Source organism: Hydractinia symbiolongicarpus, chromosome 7 (genome assembly GCF_029227915.1).
Source record: "Hydractinia symbiolongicarpus strain clone_291-10 chromosome 7, HSymV2.1, whole genome shotgun sequence".
Taxonomy (NCBI): domain Eukaryota; kingdom Metazoa; phylum Cnidaria; class Hydrozoa; order Anthoathecata; family Hydractiniidae; genus Hydractinia; species Hydractinia symbiolongicarpus.
The window spans coordinates 10,084,741-10,094,724 of NC_079881.1; the positions used below are offsets into that span (position 1 = coordinate 10,084,741).

Genomic DNA, 9,984 nt, shown 5'->3' on the forward strand with positions numbered 1-9,984 from the left:
CTGTAGGTTCCATGGTGTAATGGTTAGCACTCAGGACTTTGAATCCTGCGATCTGAGTTCAAGTCTCGGTGGAACCTGTGACGTTAGTTGTGCCTCGGAAGCACCTATTGGGCGTTTGGAAGCAACGGCACGTCAAATATTTTAATCATTTGGAAGAAGACATTGTAATAACAACGTTCTTCTGAAATGCATCGGATTAGGGCACAGTGCCTTGTTAGCGCAGTAGGCAGCGCGTCAGTCTCATAATCTGAAGGTCGTGAGTTCGATCCTCACACAGGGCAAGGCTTTTAAAAGCCGCAGTGAATCAAATGTTTGACGCCTATTACAAAACTAGCAACTCAACAATGATTCCGCCCGGGCTCGAACCGGGGACCTTGCGCGTGTGAAGCGCACGTGATAACTGCTACACTACGGAATTCAATGAATTTTGGAACCTATGACGAAGGAAAGCAATACAAGGCTAAAATAGCTAGAGAAAAAAGCAAAAACATGTCGCTTGTTAGTTGCCAGATTCCGTAGTGTAGTGGTTATCACGTGCGCTTTACACGCGCAAGGTCCCCGGTTCGAGCCCGGGCGGAATCATTGATGTTTCCACGAAGCGAACCTCGGAAGAGCCTCTGTAGGTTCCATGGTGTAATGGTTGGCACTCAGGACTCTGAATCCTGCGATCCGAGTTCAAGTCTCGATGGAACCTGTGCCGTTAGTTGTGCCTCGGAAGCACCTATTGGGCGTTTGGAAGCAACGGCACTTCAAATATTTTAGTCATTTGCAAGAAGACATTGTAATAACAACGTTCTTCTGAAATGCATCGGATTAGGGCACAGTGCCTTGTTAGCGCAGTAGGCAGCGCGTCAGTCTCATAATCTGAAGGTCGTGAGTTCGATTCTCACACAGGGCAAGGCTTTTAAAAGCCGTAGTGAATCAAATGTTTGACGCCTATTACAAAACTAGCAACTCAACAATGATTCCGCCCGGGCTCGAACCGGGGACCTTGCGCGTGTGAAGCGCACGTGATAACCGCTACACTACGGAATCCAATGAATTTTGGAACCGATGACGAAGGAAAAAAATACAAGGCTAAAACAGCTAGAGAAAAAAGCAAAAACAGGTCGCTTGTTAGTTGCCAGATTCCGTAGTGTAGTGGTTATCACGTGCGCTTAACACGCGCAAGGTCCCCGGTTCGAGCCCGGGCGGAATCATTGATGTTTCCGCGAAGCGAACCTCGGAAGAGCCTCTGTAGGTTCCATGGTGTAATGGTTAGCACTCAGGACTCTGAATCCTCCGATCCGAATTCAAGTCTCGGTGGAACCTGTGCCGTTAGTTGTGCCTCGGAAGCACCTATTGGGCGTTTGGAAGCAACGGCACTTGAAATATTTTAGTCATTTGCAAGAAGATATTGTAATAACAACGTTCTTCTGAAATGCATCGGATTAGGGCACAGTGCCTTGTTAGCGCAGTAGGCAGCGCGTCAGTCTCATAATCTGAAGGTCGTGAGTTCGATCCTCACACAGGGCAAGCCTTTTAAAAGCCGCAGTGAATCAAATGTTTGACGCCTATTACAAAACTAGAAACTCAACAATGATTCCGCCCGGGCTTGAACCGGGGACCTTGCGCGTGTGAAGCGCACGTGATAACCGCTACACTACGGAATCCAATGAATTTTGGAACCTATGACGAAGGAAAGCAATACAAGGCTAAAATAGCTAGAGAAAAAAGCAAAAACATGTCGCTTGTTACTTGCCAGATTCCGTAGTGTAGTGGTTATCACGTGCGCTTTACACGCGCAAGGTCCCCGGTTCGAGCCCGGGCGGAATCATTGATGTTTCCACGAAGCGAACCTCGGAAGAGCCTCTGTAGGTTCCATGGTGTAATCGTTGGCACTCAGGACTCTGAATCCTGCGATCCGAGTTCAAGCCTCGGTGGAACCTGTGCCGTTAGTTGTGCCTCGGAAGCACCTATTGGGCGTTTGGAAGCAACAACACTTCAAATATTTTAGTCATTTGCAAGAATACATTGTAATAACAACGTTCTTCTGAAATGCATCGGATTAGGGCACAGTGCCTTGTTAGCGCAGTAGGCAGCGCGTCAGTCTCATAATCTGAAGGTCGTGAGTTCGATTCTCACACAGGGCAAGGCTTTTAAAAGCCGTAGTGAATCAAATGTTTGACGCCTATTACAAAACTAGCAACTCAACAATGATTCTGCCCGGGCTCGAACCGGGGACCTTGCGCGTGTGAAGCGCACGTGATAACCGCTACACTACGGAATCCAATGAATTTTGGAACCTATGACGAAGGAAAGCAATACAAGGCTAAAATAGCTAGAGAAAAAAGCAAAAACATGTCGCTTTTTAGTTGCCAGATTCCGTAGTGTAGTGGATATCACGTGCGCTTTACACGCGCAAGGTCCCCGGTTCGAGCCCGGGCGGAATCATTGATGTTTCCGCGAAGCGAACCTCAGAAAAGCCTCTGTAGGTTCCATGGTGTTATGGTTAGCACTCAGGACTCTGAATCCTGCCATCCGAGTTCAAGTCTCGGTGGAACCTGTGCCGTTAGTTGTGCCTCTGAAGCACCTATTGGGCGATTGGAAGCAACGGCACTTGAAATATTTTAGTCATTTGCAAGAAGACATTGTAATAACAACGTTCTTCTGAAATGCATCGGATTAGGGCGCAGTGCCTTGTTAGCGCAGTAGGCAGCGCGTCAGTCTCATAATCTGAAGGTCGTGAGTTCGATCCTCACACAGGGCAAGGCTTTTAAAAGCCGCAGTGAATCAAATGTTTGACGCCTATTACAAAACTAGCAACTCAACAATGATTCCGCCCGGGCTCGAACCGGGGACCTTGCGCGTGTGAAGCGCACGTGATAACCGCTAAACTACGGAATCCAATGAATTTTGGAACCTATGACAAAGGAAAGCAATACAAAGCTAAAATAGCTAGAGAAAAAAGCAAAAACATGTCGCTTGTTAGTTGCCAGATTCCGTAGTGTAGTGATTATCACGTGCGCTTAACACGCCCAAGGTCCCCGGTTCGAGCCCGGGCGGAATCATTAATGTTTCCGCGAAGCGAACCTCGGAAGAGCCTCTGTAGGTTCCATGGTGTAATGGTTAGCACTCAGGACTCTGAATCCTGCGATCCGAGTTCAAGTCTCGGTGGAACCTGTGCCGTTAGTTGTGCCTCGGAAGCACCTATTGGGCGTTTGGAAGCAACGGCACGTCAAATATTTTAGTCATTTGCAAGAAGACATTGTAATAACAACGTTCTTTTGAAATGCATCGGATTAGGGCACAGTGCCTTGTTAGCGCAGTAGGCAGCGCGTCAGTCTCATAATCTGAAGGTCGTGAGTTCGATCCTCACACAGGGCAAGGCTTTTAAAAGCCGCAGTGAATCAATTGTTTGGCGCCTATTACAAAACTAGCAACTCAACAATGATTCCGCCTGGGCTCGAACCGGGGAGCTTGCGCGTGTGAAGCGCACGTGATAACCGCTACACTACGGAATCCAATGAATATTTGAACCTATGACGAAGGAAAGCAATACAAGGCTAAAATAGCTAGAGAAAAAAGCAAAAACATGTCGCTTGTTGGTTGCCAGATTCCGTAGTGTATTGGTTACCACGTGCGCTTAACACGCGCAAGGTCCCCGGTTCGAGCCCGGGCGGAATCATTGATGTTTCCGCGAAGCGAACCTCGGAAGAGCCTCTGTAGGTTCCATGGTGTAATGGTTAGCACTCAGGACTCTGAATCCTGCGATCCGAGTTCAAGTCTCGGTGGAACCTGTGCCGTTAGTTGTGCCTCGGAAGCACCTATTGGGCGTTTGGAAGCAACGGCATTTGAAATATTTTAGTCGTTTGCAAGAAGACATTGTAATAACAACGTTCTTCTAAAATGCATCGGATTAGGGCGCAGTGCCTTGTTAGCGCAGTAGGCAGTGCGTCAGTCTCATAATCTGAAGGTCGTGAGTTCGATCCTCACACAGGGCAAGGCTTTTAAAAGCCGCAGTGAATCAAATGTTTGACGCCTATTACGAAACTAGCAACTCAACAATGATTCCGCCCGGGCTCGAACCGGGGACCTTGCGCGTGTGAAGCGCACGTGATAACCGCTACACTACGAAATCCAATGAATTTTGGAACCGATGACGAAGGAAAGCAATACAAGGCTAAAACAGCAAGAGAAAAAAGCAAAAACATGTCGCTTGTTAGATGCCAGATTCCGTAGTGTAGTTGTTATCACGTGCGCTTACACGCACAAGGTCCCCGGTTCGAGCCCGGGCGGAATCATTGATGTTTCCGCGAAGCGAACCTCGGAAGAACCTCTGTAGGTTCCATGGTGTAATGGTTAGCAATCAGGACCCTGAATGCTGCGATCCGAGTTCAAGTCTCGGTGGAACCTGTGCCGTTAGTTGTGCCTCGAAAGCACCTATTGGGCGTTTGGAAGCAACGGCACTTGAAATATTTTAGTCATTTGCAAGAAGACATTGTAATAACAACGTTCTTCTCAAATGCATCGGATTAGGGCACAGTGCCTTGTTAGCGCAGTAGGCAGCGCGTCAGTCTCATAATCTGAAGGTCGTGAGTTCGATCCTCACATAGGGCAAGGCTTTTAAAAGCCGCAGTGAATCAAATGTTTAACGCCTATTACAAAACTAGCAACTCAACAATGATTCCGCCCGGGCTCGAACCGGGGACCTTGCGCGTGTGAAGCGCACGTGATAATCGCTACACTACGGAATCCAATGAATTTTGGAACCTATGACGAAGAAAAGCAATACAAGGCTAAAATAGCTAGAGAAAAAACCAAAAACATGTCGCTTGTTAGTTGCCAGATTCCGTAGTGTAGTGGTTAGCACGTGCGCTTAACACGCGCAAGGTCCCCGGTTCGAGCCCGGGCGGAATCATTGATATTTCCGCGAAGCGAACCTCGGAAGAGCCTCTGTAGGTTCCATGGTGTAATGGTTAGCACTCAGGACTCTGAATCCTGCGATCCGAGTTCAAGTCTCGGTGGAACCTGTGCCGTTAGTTGTGCCTCGGAAGCACCTATTGGGCGTTTGGAAGCAACGGCACTTCAAATATTTTAGTCATTTGCAAGAAGACATTGTAATAACAACGTTCTTTTGACATGCATCGGATTAGGGCACAGTGCCTTGTTAGCGCAGTAGGCAGCGCGTCAGTCTCATAATCTGAAGGTCGTGAGTTCGATCCTCACACAGGGCAAGGCCTTTAAAAGCCGCAGTGAATTAATTGTTTGGCGCCTATTACAAAACTAGCAACTCAACAATTATTCCGCCCGGGCTCGAACCGGGGACCTTGCGCGTGTGAAGCGCACGTGATAACCGCTACACTACGGAATCCAATGAATATTTGAACCTATGACGAAGGAAAGAAATACAAGGCTAAAGTAGCTAGAGAAAAAAGCAAAAACATGTCGCTTGTTAGTTGCCAGATTACGTAGTGTAGTGGTTATCACGTGCCCTTTACACGCGCAAGGTCCCTGGTTCGAGCCCGGGCGGAATCATTGATGTTTCCGCGAAGCGAACCTCGGAAGAGCCTCTGTAGGTTCCATGGTGTAATGGTTAGCACTCAGGACTCTGAATCCTGCGATCCGAGTTCAAGTCTCGGTGGAACCTGTGCCGTTAGTTGTGCCTCGGAAGCACCTATTGGGCGTTTGGAAGCAACGGCACTTCAAATATTTTAGTCATTTGCAAGAAGACATTGTAATAACAACGTTCTTCTGAAATGCATCGGATTAGGGCACAGTGCCTTGTTAGCGCAGTAGGCAGCGCGTCAGTCTCATAATCTGAAGGTCGTGAGTTCGATCCTCACACAGGGCAAGGCTTTTAAAAGCCGCAGTGAATCAAATGTTTGACGCCTATTACAAAACTAGCAACTCAACAATGATTCCGCCCGGGCTCGAACCGGGGACCTTGCACGTGTGAAGCGCACGTGATAACCGCTACACTACGGAATCCAATGAATATTTGAACCTATGACGAAGGAAAGCAATACAAAGCTAAAATAGCTAGAGAAAAAAGCAAAAACATGTCGCTTGTTAGTTGCCAGATTCCGTAGTGTAGTGATTATCACGTGCGCTTAACACGCCCAAGGTCCCCGGTTCGAGCCCGGGCGGAATCATTAATGTTTCCGCGAAGCGAACCTCGGAAGAGCCTCTGTAGGTTCCATGGTGTAATGGTTAGCACTCAGGACTCTGAATCCTGCGATCCGAGTTCAAGTCTCGGTGGAACCTGTGCCGTTAGTTGTGCCTCGGAAGCACCTATTGGGCGTTTGGAAGCAACGGCACGTCAAATATTTTAGTCATTTGCAAGAAGACATTGTAATAACAACGTTCTTCTAAAATGCATCGGATTAGGGCGCAGTGCCTTGTTAGCGCAGTAGGCAGTGCGTCAGTCTCATAATCTGAAGGTCGTGAGTTCGATCCTCACACAGGGCAAGGCTTTTAAAAGCCGCAGTGAATCAAATGTTTGACGCCTATTACGAAACTAGCAACTCAACAATGATTCCGCCCGGGCTCGAACCGGGGACCTTGCGCGTGTGAAGCGCACGTGATAACCGCTACACTACGAAATCCAATGAATTTTGGAACCGATGACGAAGGAAAGCAATACAAGGCTAAAACAGCAAGAGAAAAAAGCAAAAACATGTCGCTTGTTAGATGCCAGATTCCGTAGTGTAGTTGTTATCACGTGCGCTTACACGCACAAGGTCCCCGGTTCGAGCCCGGGCGGAATCATTGATGTTTCCGCGAAGCGAACCTCGGAAGAACCTCTGTAGGTTCCATGGTGTAATGGTTAGCAATCAGGACCCTGAATGCTGCGATCCGAGTTCAAGTCTCGGTGGAACCTGTGCCGTTAGTTGTGCCTCGAAAGCACCTATTGGGCGTTTGGAAGCAACGGCACTTGAAATATTTTAGTCATTTGCAAGAAGACATTGTAATAACAACGTTCTTCTCAAATGCATCGGATTAGGGCACAGTGCCTTGTTAGCGCAGTAGGCAGCGCGTCAGTCTCATAATCTGAAGGTCGTGAGTTCGATCCTCACATAGGGCAAGGCTTTTAAAAGCCGCAGTGAATCAAATGTTTAACGCCTATTACAAAACTAGCAACTCAACAATGATTCCGCCCGGGCTCGAACCGGGGACCTTGCGCGTGTGAAGCGCACGTGATAATCGCTACACTACGGAATCCAATGAATTTTGGAACCTATGACGAAGAAAAGCAATACAAGGCTAAAATAGCTAGAGAAAAAACCAAAAACATGTCGCTTGTTAGTTGCCAGATTCCGTAGTGTAGTGGTTAGCACGTGCGCTTAACACGCGCAAGGTCCCCGGTTCGAGCCCGGGCGGAATCATTGATATTTCCGCGAAGCGAACCTCGGAAGAGCCTCTGTAGGTTCCATGGTGTAATGGTTAGCACTCAGGACTCTGAATCCTGCGATCCGAGTTCAAGTCTCGGTGGAACCTGTGCCGTTAGTTGTGCCTCGGAAGCACCTATTGGGCGTTTGGAAGCAACGGCACTTCAAATATTTTAGTCATTTGCAAGAAGACATTGTAATAACAACGTTCTTTTGAAATGCATCGGATTAGGGCACAGTGCCTTGTTAGCGCAGTAGGCAGCGCGTCAGTCTCATAATCTGAAGGTCGTGAGTTCGATCCTCACACAGGGCAAGGCCTTTAAAAGCCGCAGTGAATTAATTGTTTGGCGCCTATTACAAAACTAGCAACTCAACAATTATTCCGCCCGGGCTCGAACCGGGGACCTTGCGCGTGTGAAGCGCACGTGATAACCGCTACACTACGGAATCCAATGAATATTTGAACCTATGACGAAGGAAAGAAATACAAGGCTAAAGTAGCTAGAGAAAAAAGCAAAAACATGTCGCTTGTTAGTTGCCAGATTACGTAGTGTAGTGGTTATCACGTGCCCTTTACACGCGCAAGGTCCCTGGTTCGAGCCCGGGCGGAATCATTGATGTTTCCGCGAAGCGAACCTCGGAAGAGCCTCTGTAGGTTCCATGGTGTAATGGTTAGCACTCAGGACTCTGAATCCTGCGATCCGAGTTCAAGTCTCGGTGGAACCTGTGCCGTTAGTTGTGCCTCGGAAGCACCTATTGGGCGTTTGGAAGCAACGGCACTTCAAATATTTTAGTCATTTGCAAGAAGACATTGTAATAACAACGTTCTTCTGAAATGCATCGGATTAGGGCACAGTGCCTTGTTAGCGCAGTAGGCAGCGCGTCAGTCTCATAATCTGAAGGTCGTGAGTTCGATCCTCACACAGGGCAAGGCTTTTAAAAGCCGCAGTGAATCAAATGTTTGACGCCTATTACAAAACTAGCAACTCAACAATGATTCCGCCCGGGCTCGAACCGGGGACCTTGCACGTGTGAAGCGCACGTGATAACCGCTACACTACGGAATCCAATGAATATTTGAACCTATGACGAAGGAAAGCAATACAAAGCTAAAATAGCTAGAGAAAAAAGCAAAAACATGTCGCTTGTTAGTTGCCAGATTCCGTAGTGTAGTGATTATCACGTGCGCTTAACACGCCCAAGGTCCCCGGTTCGAGCCCGGGCGGAATCATTAATGTTTCCGCGAAGCGAACCTCGGAAGAGCCTCTGTAGGTTCCATGGTGTAATGGTTAGCACTCAGGACTCTGAATCCTGCGATCCGAGTTCAAGTCTCGGTGGAACCTGTGCCGTTAGTTGTGCCTCGGAAGCACCTATTGGGCGTTTGGAAGCAACGGCACGTCAAATATTTTAGTCATTTGCAAGAAGACATTGTAATAACAACGTTCTTTTGAAATGCATCGGATTAGGGCACAGTGCCTTGTTAGCGCAGTAGGCAGCGCGTCAGTCTCATAATCTGAAGGTCGTGAGTTCGATCCTCACACAGGGCAAGGCTTTTAAAAGCCGCAGTGAATCAATTGTTTGGCGCCTATTACAAAACTAGCAACTCAACAATGATTCCGCCTGGGCTCGAACCGGGGACCTTGCGCGTGTGAAGCGCACGTGATAACCGCTACACTACGGAATCCAATGAATATTTGAACCTATGACGAAGGAAAGCAATACAAGGCTAAAATAGCTAGAGAAAAAAGCAAAAACATGTCGCTTGTTAGTTGCCAGATTCCGTAGTGTATTGGTTACCACGTGCGCTTAACACGCGCAAGGTCCCCGGTTCGAGCCCGGGCGGAATCATTGATGTTTCCGCGAAGCGAACCTCGGAAGAGCCTCTGTAGGTTCCATGGTGTAATGGTTAGCACTCAGGACTCTGAATCCTGCGATCCGAGTTCAAGTCTCGGTGGAACCTGTGCCGTTAGTTGTGCCTCGAAAGCACCTATTGGGCGTTTGGAAGCAACGGCACCTGAAATATTTTAGTCATTTGCAAGAAGACATTGTAATAACAACGTTCTTCTCAAATGCATCGGATTAGGGCACAGTGCCTTGTTAGCGCAGTAGGCAGCGCGTCAGTCTCATAATCTGAAGGTCGTGAGTTCGATCCTCACATAGGGCAAGGCTTTTAAAAGCCGCAGTGAATCAAATGTTTAACGCCTATTACAAAACTAGCAACTCAACAATGATTCCGCCCGGGCTCGAACCGGGGACCTTGCGCGTGTGAAGCGCACGTGATAATCGCTACACTACGGAATCCAATGAATTTTGGAACCTATGACGAAGAAAAGCAATACAAGGCTAAAATAGCTAGAGAAAAAACCAAAAACATGTCGCTTGTTAGTTGCCAGATTCCGTAGTGTAGTGGTTAGCACGTGCGCTTAACACGCGCAAGGTCCCCGGTTCGAGCCCGGGCGGAATCATTGATATTTCCGCGAAGCGAACCTCGGAACAGCCTCTGTAGGTTCCATGGTGTAATGGTTAGCACTCAGGACTCTGAATCCTGCGATCCGAGTTCAAGTCTCGGTGGAACCTGTGCCGTTAGTTGTGCCTCGGAAGCACCTATTGGGCG

General features: G+C 48.1%; 39 non-coding genes across 39 annotated transcripts; 29 read left to right on the plus strand and 10 right to left on the minus strand.

The window, feature by feature from the left end:
- Window positions 1–5: 5 nt before the first annotated feature.
- Window positions 6–77, plus strand: Trnaq-uug (transfer RNA glutamine (anticodon UUG)). Its single transcript has one exon. It is a non-coding gene; the product is annotated as a tRNA-Gln (tRNA).
- Window positions 78–208: 131 nt separating this feature from the next.
- Window positions 209–281, plus strand: Trnam-cau (transfer RNA methionine (anticodon CAU)). The gene has a single exon. It is a non-coding gene; the product is annotated as a tRNA-Met (tRNA).
- A 228-nt stretch (window positions 282–509) lies between these two features.
- Window positions 510–582, plus strand: Trnav-uac (transfer RNA valine (anticodon UAC)). The gene has a single exon. It is a non-coding gene; the product is annotated as a tRNA-Val (tRNA).
- Window positions 583–825: 243 nt separating this feature from the next.
- On the plus strand, window positions 826–898 carry Trnam-cau (transfer RNA methionine (anticodon CAU)). The gene has a single exon. It is a non-coding gene; the product is annotated as a tRNA-Met (tRNA).
- Window positions 899–962: 64 nt separating this feature from the next.
- On the minus strand, window positions 963–1,035 carry Trnav-cac (transfer RNA valine (anticodon CAC)). Its single transcript has one exon. It is a non-coding gene; the product is annotated as a tRNA-Val (tRNA).
- Window positions 1,036–1,126: 91 nt separating this feature from the next.
- Trnav-aac (transfer RNA valine (anticodon AAC)) lies at window positions 1,127–1,199 on the plus strand. Its single transcript has one exon. It is a non-coding gene; the product is annotated as a tRNA-Val (tRNA).
- A 243-nt stretch (window positions 1,200–1,442) lies between these two features.
- Trnam-cau (transfer RNA methionine (anticodon CAU)) lies at window positions 1,443–1,515 on the plus strand. Its single transcript has one exon. It is a non-coding gene; the product is annotated as a tRNA-Met (tRNA).
- Window positions 1,516–1,579: 64 nt separating this feature from the next.
- On the minus strand, window positions 1,580–1,652 carry Trnav-cac (transfer RNA valine (anticodon CAC)). The gene has a single exon. It is a non-coding gene; the product is annotated as a tRNA-Val (tRNA).
- Window positions 1,653–1,743: 91 nt separating this feature from the next.
- Trnav-uac (transfer RNA valine (anticodon UAC)) lies at window positions 1,744–1,816 on the plus strand. Its single transcript has one exon. It is a non-coding gene; the product is annotated as a tRNA-Val (tRNA).
- A 243-nt stretch (window positions 1,817–2,059) lies between these two features.
- Window positions 2,060–2,132, plus strand: Trnam-cau (transfer RNA methionine (anticodon CAU)). The gene has a single exon. It is a non-coding gene; the product is annotated as a tRNA-Met (tRNA).
- A 228-nt stretch (window positions 2,133–2,360) lies between these two features.
- Trnav-uac (transfer RNA valine (anticodon UAC)) lies at window positions 2,361–2,433 on the plus strand. Its single transcript has one exon. It is a non-coding gene; the product is annotated as a tRNA-Val (tRNA).
- Window positions 2,434–2,676: 243 nt separating this feature from the next.
- Window positions 2,677–2,749, plus strand: Trnam-cau (transfer RNA methionine (anticodon CAU)). Its single transcript has one exon. It is a non-coding gene; the product is annotated as a tRNA-Met (tRNA).
- Window positions 2,750–3,090: 341 nt separating this feature from the next.
- On the plus strand, window positions 3,091–3,162 carry Trnaq-cug (transfer RNA glutamine (anticodon CUG)). The gene has a single exon. It is a non-coding gene; the product is annotated as a tRNA-Gln (tRNA).
- A 131-nt stretch (window positions 3,163–3,293) lies between these two features.
- On the plus strand, window positions 3,294–3,366 carry Trnam-cau (transfer RNA methionine (anticodon CAU)). Its single transcript has one exon. It is a non-coding gene; the product is annotated as a tRNA-Met (tRNA).
- A 341-nt stretch (window positions 3,367–3,707) lies between these two features.
- Window positions 3,708–3,779, plus strand: Trnaq-cug (transfer RNA glutamine (anticodon CUG)). The gene has a single exon. It is a non-coding gene; the product is annotated as a tRNA-Gln (tRNA).
- Window positions 3,780–4,047: 268 nt separating this feature from the next.
- On the minus strand, window positions 4,048–4,120 carry Trnav-cac (transfer RNA valine (anticodon CAC)). Its single transcript has one exon. It is a non-coding gene; the product is annotated as a tRNA-Val (tRNA).
- Window positions 4,121–4,663: 543 nt separating this feature from the next.
- Window positions 4,664–4,736, minus strand: Trnav-cac (transfer RNA valine (anticodon CAC)). Its single transcript has one exon. It is a non-coding gene; the product is annotated as a tRNA-Val (tRNA).
- Window positions 4,737–4,827: 91 nt separating this feature from the next.
- Trnav-aac (transfer RNA valine (anticodon AAC)) lies at window positions 4,828–4,900 on the plus strand. The gene has a single exon. It is a non-coding gene; the product is annotated as a tRNA-Val (tRNA).
- A 40-nt stretch (window positions 4,901–4,940) lies between these two features.
- On the plus strand, window positions 4,941–5,012 carry Trnaq-cug (transfer RNA glutamine (anticodon CUG)). The gene has a single exon. It is a non-coding gene; the product is annotated as a tRNA-Gln (tRNA).
- Window positions 5,013–5,143: 131 nt separating this feature from the next.
- Window positions 5,144–5,216, plus strand: Trnam-cau (transfer RNA methionine (anticodon CAU)). Its single transcript has one exon. It is a non-coding gene; the product is annotated as a tRNA-Met (tRNA).
- Window positions 5,217–5,557: 341 nt separating this feature from the next.
- On the plus strand, window positions 5,558–5,629 carry Trnaq-cug (transfer RNA glutamine (anticodon CUG)). Its single transcript has one exon. It is a non-coding gene; the product is annotated as a tRNA-Gln (tRNA).
- Window positions 5,630–5,760: 131 nt separating this feature from the next.
- Window positions 5,761–5,833, plus strand: Trnam-cau (transfer RNA methionine (anticodon CAU)). Its single transcript has one exon. It is a non-coding gene; the product is annotated as a tRNA-Met (tRNA).
- Window positions 5,834–5,897: 64 nt separating this feature from the next.
- Window positions 5,898–5,970, minus strand: Trnav-cac (transfer RNA valine (anticodon CAC)). The gene has a single exon. It is a non-coding gene; the product is annotated as a tRNA-Val (tRNA).
- A 204-nt stretch (window positions 5,971–6,174) lies between these two features.
- Window positions 6,175–6,246, plus strand: Trnaq-cug (transfer RNA glutamine (anticodon CUG)). The gene has a single exon. It is a non-coding gene; the product is annotated as a tRNA-Gln (tRNA).
- A 268-nt stretch (window positions 6,247–6,514) lies between these two features.
- On the minus strand, window positions 6,515–6,587 carry Trnav-cac (transfer RNA valine (anticodon CAC)). The gene has a single exon. It is a non-coding gene; the product is annotated as a tRNA-Val (tRNA).
- Window positions 6,588–7,130: 543 nt separating this feature from the next.
- Window positions 7,131–7,203, minus strand: Trnav-cac (transfer RNA valine (anticodon CAC)). The gene has a single exon. It is a non-coding gene; the product is annotated as a tRNA-Val (tRNA).
- A 91-nt stretch (window positions 7,204–7,294) lies between these two features.
- Trnav-aac (transfer RNA valine (anticodon AAC)) lies at window positions 7,295–7,367 on the plus strand. Its single transcript has one exon. It is a non-coding gene; the product is annotated as a tRNA-Val (tRNA).
- A 40-nt stretch (window positions 7,368–7,407) lies between these two features.
- Trnaq-cug (transfer RNA glutamine (anticodon CUG)) lies at window positions 7,408–7,479 on the plus strand. Its single transcript has one exon. It is a non-coding gene; the product is annotated as a tRNA-Gln (tRNA).
- A 131-nt stretch (window positions 7,480–7,610) lies between these two features.
- On the plus strand, window positions 7,611–7,683 carry Trnam-cau (transfer RNA methionine (anticodon CAU)). The gene has a single exon. It is a non-coding gene; the product is annotated as a tRNA-Met (tRNA).
- Window positions 7,684–8,024: 341 nt separating this feature from the next.
- On the plus strand, window positions 8,025–8,096 carry Trnaq-cug (transfer RNA glutamine (anticodon CUG)). Its single transcript has one exon. It is a non-coding gene; the product is annotated as a tRNA-Gln (tRNA).
- A 131-nt stretch (window positions 8,097–8,227) lies between these two features.
- Trnam-cau (transfer RNA methionine (anticodon CAU)) lies at window positions 8,228–8,300 on the plus strand. Its single transcript has one exon. It is a non-coding gene; the product is annotated as a tRNA-Met (tRNA).
- Window positions 8,301–8,364: 64 nt separating this feature from the next.
- Trnav-cac (transfer RNA valine (anticodon CAC)) lies at window positions 8,365–8,437 on the minus strand. Its single transcript has one exon. It is a non-coding gene; the product is annotated as a tRNA-Val (tRNA).
- Window positions 8,438–8,641: 204 nt separating this feature from the next.
- Trnaq-cug (transfer RNA glutamine (anticodon CUG)) lies at window positions 8,642–8,713 on the plus strand. The gene has a single exon. It is a non-coding gene; the product is annotated as a tRNA-Gln (tRNA).
- Window positions 8,714–8,844: 131 nt separating this feature from the next.
- Window positions 8,845–8,917, plus strand: Trnam-cau (transfer RNA methionine (anticodon CAU)). Its single transcript has one exon. It is a non-coding gene; the product is annotated as a tRNA-Met (tRNA).
- A 64-nt stretch (window positions 8,918–8,981) lies between these two features.
- On the minus strand, window positions 8,982–9,054 carry Trnav-cac (transfer RNA valine (anticodon CAC)). The gene has a single exon. It is a non-coding gene; the product is annotated as a tRNA-Val (tRNA).
- Window positions 9,055–9,258: 204 nt separating this feature from the next.
- On the plus strand, window positions 9,259–9,330 carry Trnaq-cug (transfer RNA glutamine (anticodon CUG)). The gene has a single exon. It is a non-coding gene; the product is annotated as a tRNA-Gln (tRNA).
- Window positions 9,331–9,598: 268 nt separating this feature from the next.
- Trnav-cac (transfer RNA valine (anticodon CAC)) lies at window positions 9,599–9,671 on the minus strand. The gene has a single exon. It is a non-coding gene; the product is annotated as a tRNA-Val (tRNA).
- Window positions 9,672–9,762: 91 nt separating this feature from the next.
- Trnav-aac (transfer RNA valine (anticodon AAC)) lies at window positions 9,763–9,835 on the plus strand. Its single transcript has one exon. It is a non-coding gene; the product is annotated as a tRNA-Val (tRNA).
- A 40-nt stretch (window positions 9,836–9,875) lies between these two features.
- On the plus strand, window positions 9,876–9,947 carry Trnaq-cug (transfer RNA glutamine (anticodon CUG)). Its single transcript has one exon. It is a non-coding gene; the product is annotated as a tRNA-Gln (tRNA).
- Window positions 9,948–9,984: the final 37 nt, after the last annotated feature.